This window comes from Alexandromys fortis, unplaced genomic scaffold (genome assembly GCF_014885135.2).
Source record: "Alexandromys fortis isolate MF-2015 unplaced genomic scaffold, M_Fortis_MF-2015_v1.1 scaffold_70, whole genome shotgun sequence".
Taxonomy (NCBI): domain Eukaryota; kingdom Metazoa; phylum Chordata; class Mammalia; order Rodentia; family Cricetidae; genus Alexandromys; species Alexandromys fortis.
In genome coordinates this window covers 3,583,420-3,594,198 of record NW_026067955.1, presented here as the reverse complement: position 1 = coordinate 3,594,198, position 10,779 = coordinate 3,583,420, and the positions used below count along the sequence as shown (strand labels likewise).

At 50.6% G+C, this 10,779-nt stretch overlaps 1 protein-coding gene across 1 annotated transcript in view; it reads left to right on the top strand.

The window, feature by feature from the left end:
- Positions 1 to 2,853: 2,853 nt before the first annotated feature.
- The window catches only part of Thsd4 (thrombospondin type 1 domain containing 4), a 572,599-nt gene continuing 564,673 nt past the window's right edge, over positions 2,854 to 10,779 (top strand). Inside the window, exon 1 of the mRNA XM_050151848.1 lies at positions 2,854 to 3,065. The gene's annotated coding sequence lies outside the window, so the exon portion shown is untranslated. The remainder of the gene's footprint in view (positions 3,066 to 10,779) is intronic.

Genomic DNA, 10,779 nt, shown 5'->3' with positions numbered 1-10,779 from the left:
CTTGGGTGTCTGCTTTCTTTCCACCTTGAAATGCTAGCAGCTAACCACCATTTCCGTCCCTGCTGGGACACAGCCCCTGAAGTACCCACTCGTGCATGTTCAGAATTGTGAAGCTTGGCCTCAAGAGACATTCTACTGGTAAAAGGATTTACAGCCATACAGTAAACACTTGGTGGGAAAAGGGAAGCTTACTACTTTAGTATAAATTCTTAAAGTGCTCTTATGCAAAGATCTCAACTTATAACAACGGGGGTTTGTTTTAAAGATATATTTTTATTTATGTGTATGCCGGTATGAGTGGTTGCCATGTGTGTGCAGAGCCCACAGAGGCCAGAAGAGGGTGTCAGATCCCCTGGAGCTGGAGTCACACACAGGTGGTTGTGACCGGCCTAATACCGGTGCTGGCAAGTGAGCTTTAGCCTCTGGGACAGCAGCAAGCACTCTCTTTTAACTGTTGAACCATCTCCCCAGCTCACTGACTAATTTTCCCTGAATAAAGAGAACCTTCTGTGACACGAGCAAAATGAGTTCAGAATGCCAAAAACTTTTTTTTTCTTTTTTGGTGTTTTGAGACAGGGTTTCTCTGTGTAGCTTTAGAGCCTGTCCTGGAATTCTCTCTGTAGAACAGGCTGACCTAGAACTCAAGGAGATCTACCTGCCTCTGCCTCTGGGCTGGGATTAAAGGTGTGTGCTGCCACCACCTGGATGACTTTTTAAAAAAAGATTTATTTATTATGTATACAGTGTTTTGTCTGCATATGTGCCTGCACGGCAGAAGGGGGCACCAGATCTCATTGTAGATGGTTGTGAGCCATTATGTGGTTGCTGGGAATTGAACTCAGGGCCTCTGAAAGAGCAGGCCATGCTCTTAACCTCTAAACTTTGTAAGTGGATCAGGATCAGTCCCTGAGAACCAGCCTAGGTCAAATGAGCCTGGTCACTAACAATGCACTTTGGTTATGTGACACGTTAACATTAGAGGGGGAGGGTGGAGAAGGGGGAGGGATAGGAAGGTTTTATTTATTCTCCTTTTTATCTTTGCAGGTTTAAGCCCAAAATTTCTTCAAAAGTGAAGCCATAAAGAAACCCATGTCCTTTCCTCCTGTGCTGTTCCTGGCGCATCCTGTTTAGCAAATAGCTGTGTCCTTTAAGAATTCTTTATTTCTGTTGGTGCTGGGGTAGACCCAGGGCTCATGCGTGCCTGGCAGACATTCTGCCCTCCACTAACTCCAAAGCCATGTTTGCCCTCTTTGGTTTTTTTTTGGGGGGGGGAGGGTTTTGTTTGTTTTTTCGAGACAGGGTTTCTCTGTGGCTTTGGAGCCTGTCCTGGAACTAGCTCTGTAGACCAGGTTGGTCTCGAACTCACAGAGATTTGCCTGCCTCTGCCTCCCGAGTGCTGGGATTAAAGGCGTGCGCCACCATCGCCCAGCCTGCACTCTTTGTTTTAAGACAGTATCTCACTATGTTGTCCAGGTTGGATTCGAACTTTCAATACCCCTGCTTTAGCCTCTTGGTACCTGGGATTATAGGCTTGCACGAATAAGCTTGGCTATATTGACTTTGTTGTTTGAAACATAATTTCATGCATCTCGGGTTAGCTGCAAACTGGATAGGAGGTTAAGGATGACCTTGAGTTCTGCCCCACCCCCATCGTCCTGCAGCCACTACTGGAATATTGGGACTGCGGGGGGGGGGGGGGGGGACACACGGACACATCACACCTGCTAATCAGCTTTAAATGGATGAAACGAGTTAGAATTTGGAGATTTGATTTCCTGGATCTGGACCAGGATTCTTCCAGCCACACTGCACACCAGGTGCCTCTCATCAGAATGTGTTTGTTTGAACCAGTTGGACTCAGTCAGTCCCAGCTGTACCCAGGTGCCAGGCACTCAAAATCGGTTCTCCTTTGGCCTCATCTCTTGTGCTTCCCAGCTCCCTTTTTCTTTTTCTTTTCCTTGGAGGGGTATCTTTCTGTTTCCACAAAGCATACCATACCACACCTACCCCTGATGCTGCCTGGCTCTAAGGTAGAGTGCCTGCATTCTGCTGCCACCCACCTCTACACACATGTACACCTGCCCTTTCCCGAACACCCCCTGCAGGCAGGCTTTTGTGGCAGCCATAAGCAAACACGCTGATTCACATCAAGGGAGAGCGACTCCTGTGCCAGGACGTCTCTTCGATTGTTTAAGGCCATCCTGCCCTCTCGGGGAAAGAGGGACGGTTTCTCTTTCTTGCTTTCTTCTCCCAGTTCTAGACGCGTGGACTGAATTTAAACATTTTAGCTTTGTGCGTGGACTCAAGGAATTGGCAGTGGAAGCAACACGTTGGCTTAGCAGGCAAAGGCGCTTGCGGGCAAGCCCGAGGACCGATCAAGAAGGCATGCTGAGTTGTTCTGGTTCTCAGGGAGTTTCTTTCTTAGGGATGTCCTCTAACCCTGGAAGCCGGAAAGAAGGGCTTCACTGAAAACCAGCCTTAACCCCGTGGTTGCAACCAGAATGGCTGTTCCTCAATACTCAAGGACGTCCAGAAAGCTCCCACAAACTGACTTTCAGGCTCTTGGTCCTCTCTGTCTTCCTCTTCGCTCTTTCACTGATGACCCTGACCAGCCCGGGAGCCCTCTAAGTTCCTCCATCACCACTCTCCAGTCTCTAACCAGCCCTCCAGCCTCTGTCCAGACCGTCCTCCCCTCTCCTGCCTCTTCTGGTGGATGTCTCTTCTCGAGGTTTTCAGGGGTCCAGCAGTATCACGGATTTAAAGAGCCCCTCATCCCCGGGGACGGGTGTGGGTCAGGGCCGGCTCTCCCTTATGCGGCCGCCAGGGGGCGGCAGGGGCGGCTGGAGGTGACAGCGGGAGGCCGCGCGGGAGGGCAGGGCGCACGGACCGCGCTCTCCGGCCGCAGACTCCGCGCCTGAATCGTGCGCGCTGGGCACTCGCTTGCCGCCCGCGCACCCGACTCACCGGGGCGCAGCGGGAGCCCGTGCGGGGCAAGCGGCCGTCCATGCGGCGGCGCTCGGGAAGCACGCGGAGCTGAGGAGGCTGACGCTCCGGAATAGCTCCAGGTGAGCAGATCGCGCAGTCCGGCCCGCCGTTCGCCGGAGCCCGGGGCAGCCACGCAACCTGGCACGCGTGGGTCTGTCGGGGCCCATGGTCGCTCGGATCGTTGTACCTGCTTCTTCCCTTCTCTTCCCGTCCTCTTCTCCTTCCTTCCCACTTCCCCTTCTTCTTCCCTTTCCCTTTCTCTTCTATTTCCTCTTCTTCTCTTTCCCTTCCTCTTTCCGTTCTTTTCCCCTCCTTTCATCTTCCCCTTCTCCCTCTTTCCCTTTACTCTGCATCTTCTCTTTCCTTTTCACCTTCCACTCCCCTCCTCATCCTTTCTCTTCCCGTTTCCTGGAGGCCTGTTTTGCCCTTACTCCCCCTTAACTCCAGAGCCAGGCCACCTGGGGTGGGGGAAGTAGCGAAGTAGCCCTTTTGAGGTCTGTTCAGCTCAGAGGGGGAACTCCTGAGTTGCACAGGCTGCGCTTCTACCCCCACCCCAGCCTTGCTTTCCTTTGCTTAGCCTGGAATTGCTGGTGGAGTGTCAGCAGCCCCAAAGCCCCAATCTGGAGCCTCCATCACTTTGGTTTCTAGAAAGCCTCTGACCCCCAGGTCAGGTTAGTCTTTGCAGCCCAGTGTCATTGCTAGCCCAAGTGGACCTGCTGTTTCTGTCAGCCTGGGATACAGCTCATAGAACTGTGGCCCTAATGTGATTGAAGAATTAGCGTTTGGACCAACTTGCTCACCTTGAAGTGGGAGAGATCTAGAAATGAAGTTTCATTTTTCTTAGAAATAACTGCAGCCGTACCTTGGGAAGCTGATTTGAGACACCCACTTAGCATGTGGAATTATGGGTCTAGAGAGACTTTAAGAAGTCCCCCAGCTTTCTGTGCCGTGGAAAGTGCACCCCTCACCTGACAGTGTCTCCCTGTTTTGCAGGCAGTAGGGTGAATTGAAGCCTGATTCTGGGAAGCTGATTGAAGCCCATTAGAATTTGGAGTGAGTGAAATATAGCCCAGAACGCCAAGGAATTATTGTGCCCAACTTCCTTTGCATCTGCAACGCCCAGACAGCAGCTGAGATCTCACACCTTTTAGAGCCACTGTGTTGTCGTGACATCGCTGATGTCTCTGACCTGGCGGAGATGTCAGTGACACAGTTGCTGGGCCTGAGAGGACCTTAACTGGGCCTCTGTGTCCGAAGGAGCAAACATTTTAAAACAAGCTGTCATTTAAATGTAGCCCTACTCAATTCCTATAGATTTTTGTTGGCACCGTAGTTGAATTCCTTTGAAAAATGCAATCCTACCCTGAAAATTAATGCGAGGAAGCAGCCGAGAGTCCCGGGGCTTTCCCATAAACCTCTGCAGGGCTGGAGCTGGGAATTCCCAAAGGTCCAGCCTCGCAGAATGAATGAGTTTGGGTGAGGAGAGCATGAGGAGCCACTGCCGGCACAAGTGATGGCATTGGCCTCACTGTGAGGATGGCAGGGCTCCATGCCCAGCCCAGGGCAGGGCACCATTGCCTCACCCTCACTCGCTGCGCCATGGCGAAGTCTCATGGCCAGGTGTGAAGGGAGAGGAAGGTCAGGGCTTGACGTTTTTGTTTGTTGAGCGATCTTGTCTGTTGCCCACAGAGTTCCTCTCTACCCTTCGCACTGTCCTTCAGGGCATCACTTTTATCCCTATTGGCTGCTGGTATCCGTGTTCAAGTGCCCCCCCCCAGCACCCTTATCCCATCCCCTATATGCAGAGCTCGTTTATCACAAACCCTTCCACATTCTGTCTTTCACGACCTCTCAAACTCTTTTCCTGCCTCTACTTTAAACCATGTCCAAATTACAGTAACAATTGCCCTTCCTGCCTACTAGCCTTGGGTGGCTCTCTTCCTTGTAATCCATCTTCTTTCATGCTGACAGATGAATATTTCTGAAATTCTGACTTCACCACATTGCACGAAATCACAATGGCTCCCCAGTATTCACTTCCATTGGATTTTCCCCCAGCCAATACTTCTGAGCATCCGTTGTGTGCCAGGGATTATTACCAAGTGCTGGGGCTCATACTGAACAAGGATGTATCATTGCCCTCCAAGGGCTGAGAGAAGAGTTGATAAATGACCACCCAGGGAGAGAGAAACACAGAGGGCCCGGGCGGGGGGGGGTGAATGAAAGAATGAATATGAATATCCATGTGCTCGCGTGAGCAGAGCATCCAGGAGACAGGGGAGGGAGAAACTGAGTCCTAGGCACACGTGGCTTTGAAGACCTCAGCCCCTGGTTGCCTTTTGAGCCAGGAATGAGACTGTAGTGACAGATGAGGGTCTGTCACAAATGGCCTTGTTCCACCCCCACCCCCACCCCCTTTCAGACAAGGGTGCTCAACATGTAGCTCAGGTACTGGAACACCGAGATCATGGGTGCTTGCTACCATGCCTGACTTAGTTGTCCTGGCTTATCTGTGTGTGTGTGTGTGTGTGTGTGTGTGTGTGTGTGTGCATATACACACATGCACGTGTGCATTTGCACCACAGAGGCCATAGAATGTCAATCTGAGTCCCAGGGACATGCCTTTTTTTCTGTCCCAGGATTGGTATAAGCATGTATCACTATGCCAGCCTGTCTCTCTCTCTCTCTCTCTCTCTCTCTCTCTCTCTCTCTCTCTCTCTCTCTCTCTTTCTCTCTTTTCTTATTTATATGAGAGGGCCTTAACTTTGACCTAAAGGAGCGAGTGGGGGGATTGTGAGTTCAAGAGAGCCCCCCTTTTGTTGTTGTTTAAGGGGCCTTGGAAAAGAAGTTTTTGAAAGCTCAACACGTCCTTCTTGTCCTCCCTGAAAGCATCTAAGCCCGGCCCTTGCATCCCAAAGTCTGAACAAGTGTGAAGAAGAAAGATCAGAATACCTTGGTTTGAAAACCCCAAGCTGGTGGGGGTACAACACAGGCTGTAATCTTCCAAATAGTGCTGGCCAGGCTAGGCTAGCCACAGGCATGCTTCTTCCCTAGAGTGCTGGCTGACCTATGGCAGATTCTCACTTAACAATTCTTTCTACTTTCCCTTCTCCCACACTTATCTTCACATAGAACAATGGGAAAGGAGGCCTGGAGACTGGTGTGGGTTTGAAGCCTCTTAGGCAAAGCCTGGGCGCAGAGTAGGCGCTCAGTGTCACTTCCCATTTCTCCTGTCTCCTCTGACTGATGAGTGCTGGACACAATGGGCACTCACTAAACCTATTCCAGAAGAAACTTGCATCCAGTCTTAGCCTGTCAGGTGCAGGTTCTGTCTGAAGGACTGCCTGTTATTGCCCTGCACTCCAACCCAGCCATTGAGTACACAGCTGCACTACGGTAATCATCCAGCCGGCATCCCGTCTTCTCTCCACTTCCTGTCCAGTTTCCCCTTGGGTCCTCTAAAGGGCACAAACACCAGGTGGGCAGCGGTTTTTCTCCCTGGCGATTGTCATCTTGGGGAAAGTGGCCACTTTTAGTTTATTTCTCTTTCTTTTCCTAACCCTTTAGTTAAGCAGAAGATGCTTGTGGTCTGGGAGCCTTAAGGATAGCTTAGGTGGAAGATAGGCAGTATTCTCCCTCTGCTTGGGTGTGGTCCCTGGAGTCCTGAGCCAGGCTTGTGCCTCTGTGTCTTGTCTCCGGGAAGGTGGTACTGGCCGGCTCCCAGGCACCCTCCCAGGCCCCTTGGCAGGCTGCCTGAGGTCTGACCAGCAGGGAAGACAGAGGTAATGAGTGATTAATGGGTGCCTCATCTAATCTCCTGCCAGGGGAAATGAAGGACCAGTCATGGGCTGGAGGCTGGTCTTGACCTGCTCCAGGTGGGCTTGGAATGCACCCAGCTCAGGATGGGGATTAAGGCTTGAAAGACAAGAGGAAATGAGATGTTAACCCTTTAGCTGTGGCCCTCCGACTCCTAGCCGGGAAATGGCAGGGGAATTATCTGCAGGCATCTGATGAAAAGCTGGGCATCGCCTTTGATTTACGGCAGGGATGCAGCCACGCGTCTGACTACTGTGGGGATGGTTGTGGGCCTTGACTTGTGATCATTTTCTTTGAGGTGAGATCATGAGAGAGATGATTAATCTCTGCTGCCTGGGGCTGCATCAGTTTCTGGGAGACTGCCTCCTTGCCTCCTAGGAAAGCCGCTGATGCTATCAGCAAGTGGCAAATTTGCAGTTACTAAGCTTGCTTTTTCTTTCCTCCTGAAGGGGGGGGGGGTTCCTCCAGCAGCCTGTCATTTCCAGGAAGATAAACAAAGAAGGCATTTGCCTCCAGGCTAGATACCACCTCTCTGTGATGGAGTCCCGTCCACTCCTGTGTTAGCAATCAGCAGCCTGTGTGTGTGTGGAGAACAGAAGGTGACAGCTCTCCAGAGCCAGCTCAGAGTCCCAGTCTGGGTCTCAGCACGCTGTCGGCTTCAGACAAGGCTCTTAACTACTCTGTTGTCGTTTTCCCGCCTTTAAAGTGGGTGTCATAACAGTGCAGTATACAGCATAGGGAGAGTTGTGACATCATTAGATGTCAGCAGTCCCGGGCTCCTATCCAGGCCATTTCCGTCTTAGCTGTCTTTCTTCTCACCTACCCCACACCACCCTTCCTCAGGACAGAAGCCGCTCCTCCACTCCTCCGCCTCCGGGACTCACTTCTGTGAAGTGACTTAACTCTTTGATTGATTTGGCTTGTTTGACCCCTGACCCCGCATGCTTTAAATTCTGGTTCCACCCTCTGTTGCTGGCCCCATGGCCTCCTGCTGCCCTTTTGATTAGACCTCCAGCCCCTTGCCCTCTGCCTCCTTGCTAGCTGGACAGAATGCTGGTGATCTGGATAGTGATGTCAGCCTGGACCTCTGGTGGCCTACAACCGGTTCTGCTCCCCTCTGCTCATTGCTAGTTTGCTATGACCCAGGAGCCCCAGGCCAAGTGGATGAGAGTAGAAAAGATTGCAAAAAATCAGGAATTGTGGAAATCCATCTGGCCAGGATGCAAACCCAAGCACCGCCCCCTGTTCTGGCTTCCCCTGAGCTCCCATCACCTCATCCTGGATTGGCGCTGATAAGTTACACTTACCTAATGTTTGCTAGGAGGGCCGCTCCCTGCAGTGGATGTGAGGTCTCCTGGGAGCTATGAAGAGCTTGCAGGAAGTTATAGGGCGAGCGCAGGTAGAGCCATGATGCACATTTTTTGTTCTCACTGTTTTGTTCTCTTCTTGTTTGGTGGTAGTGGGGTTTGAACCTAGGGCCTGATCAGGCGGGCCAGGCAAGTCCTTTAATACTGAACTCCATTCCCAGTGCTACAGGGTAAGGTCTGAAGTCTCATTGCTCGTGTGTATTGGTAATGCAGCCTTCAGCATCATGAAGAGTCCGGCCGGAAGGGACTCTTGTCCACCCGTGTTTCACCTATGGTGCCGGAGCCAGGCCCAGGCCTTTACTCTGCTTCAAGGGCAGAGACACTTCATCACCAGCTGAGAGAGGGGGAGCTGCCGTGCAGAGCCCCGCAAGAGGTGTTACCTTTACCTGTGTGAATTTAGGTCCTCTAAGGTCAGCCAGACATTATCCTGTTCTATAGCTCAGACAGCGGAGGCTCATGTAGCAAGACTACAGCAGAGTAATTTGAGTTCCATCTGGCTCCAAAGCAGAAACTCTTGGAACAAACAGAGCAGTTAATGAATGAAAAACAGCAAACAAACAAGAAACAAAAATCAAGACTCCATCTCATTTATGAATAGTATGCCAGCTGCCTCTAACGATTTGTTTTTTCCTTTGTGTATGCTTATTTATGGTTTTGGTATGTATGCATGGTATATATGTGCATGTTCATATATGGGGGATCAATATGATGGTAGGGGGTCTTCCTCAATTAGCCCCCCACTTTAATTTTTGAGGTGCCCTAGTTTGTTTTCTCTTGCTATGTTAAACACCATGACGAAAAGCAGCTTGGGGAGGAAAGGGTTTATTTGGCTTGCACATCCTGATCACTGAAGGAAGAGAGGGCAGGAACTCAAGGCAGGAACTGAAGCAGAAGCCATGGAGGAATGCCACTTACTGGACCATTTAGTTTGCTTTCTTATACCTCCCAGAACTATCTGGCTAGGGCTGGCACTGCTTACAGTGGGCTGGGCCCTCACACATCAAACATTAATCAACAAAATGTCCCACAGACTCGCCTACAGGCCAGTGCGACAGAGTCATCGTCTCGACTGAAATTCCTTCTTCCCAGGTGACCCATGTGTCCAGTTGATAAAAAACAAACGCACAAGCAAAACCAAAACAAACACACACACACACACACACACACACAAGCAAAACAAAACAAAAACCAAACCAAAACAAAACACCCCAAACCCTAACAGAACACAGGGCTCTCCCTCACCCTGGCAAGTCACTGACTGAGCTGTGCTGGCCAGCAATTCCCAGGCCCCCTCAGCATCTGCATCCCCGGCACGGGCATCACTGAGGTGGGCCATCCTGCTCCGTTTTTTCTGCATGTGCCGAGGATATGATCTCAGCTCCTGTGGCTGTTCAGAAAGTGCTTTACTGGCTGAGCCATCTGTCCCCCGGCCCCGTACAAGCTCCCCTTATAACTTAGCTGGTGCACATTTGTCTTTTTGGCTAATGTGCGTCTGTGTAAATATTTCCCACATTTAGCAGTTATATAGGAGAGTTCTTTAGCTTGTATTTCTGTGTATGTTCGTGTGTGAGCGTACACACGTGGATGTGGGTGCCAGTAGAGGCCAGGAGACCTGTCCGATCCCCTGGAGCTGGAGTTGCAGACAGTTGGGAGCCGCCTGATGTGTGTATTGGGAACTGAACTCAGGCCCTCTGAAAGATCAGCAAGTACTTTTAACTGCTGAGCCACCTTGCCAGCCCCCCTTTTAAGCTCTTTTTGGATTCCCATTTCTTGAGTACTGTGAGGACTTCCACAGTGTCTCCCTACCCTGTTAGGAGCTAGGTTGTTTTTAGTTCTTCCCTAATCTCAAAAATCAGCACACCAGGAAAGGCATCCAGTTTGCTTTTCTTTATCTATTTCTGATCTCATGTTCTGCTTTGGAAATTGGATCCAGGCCACATGGTCGCCTGGTGGTCATACTGACCCACAGTACTCAAGAACCCACAGAGAGCAAGCTCCTGGAGGCCTGCGTGAGCACCAGAAGGCGAGGAGGGCTCATCGCTACCCACTCCTTCCTTCTTACTAGTTCTGTTCCCTCCTCAGGGCTCAGGGTAGAGGAACTCAACACCCCTCTAGTGGGCAGGGGGATACATTGTGGGGTGGGGACTTTCTGAATTCCATAGAAAAAAAATTACGTCAGTGTTCAGAGGGTTCCTTGAAGGAAGGTGCTGGCAACTTCCTAGATTATGCTCACACATGCTACTAATTCCATATGGGCCAGACATCCATTCATTCATGCTCCCAACTCCCTCCCAGTCCCTACTTGGCACCAGGGAGCGATAGCGTGCATTGTAAAATGTGTGGATTCCAGACTCGGCTGCTTGTATGGCTTTGGACAGCATTAGTGGAGAATCAGTTTGTTCTCTTGTACAATGGGCCAATAATCTCTGTACATACTAGAAAATGTAGTGGAGCTAGCCTAGTGTTTGTTTATGACACTGTATTAGCTTTCTGTTACTGTAACAAAATGCCTGAGGTTATCAACAATAAGGAATAAGGTTTTGTTTTGATTCATGACTTCAGAGGTCTTATGGTTGCTTGGTCCTTTTGGTTCCTGCCTTATAGCACCACA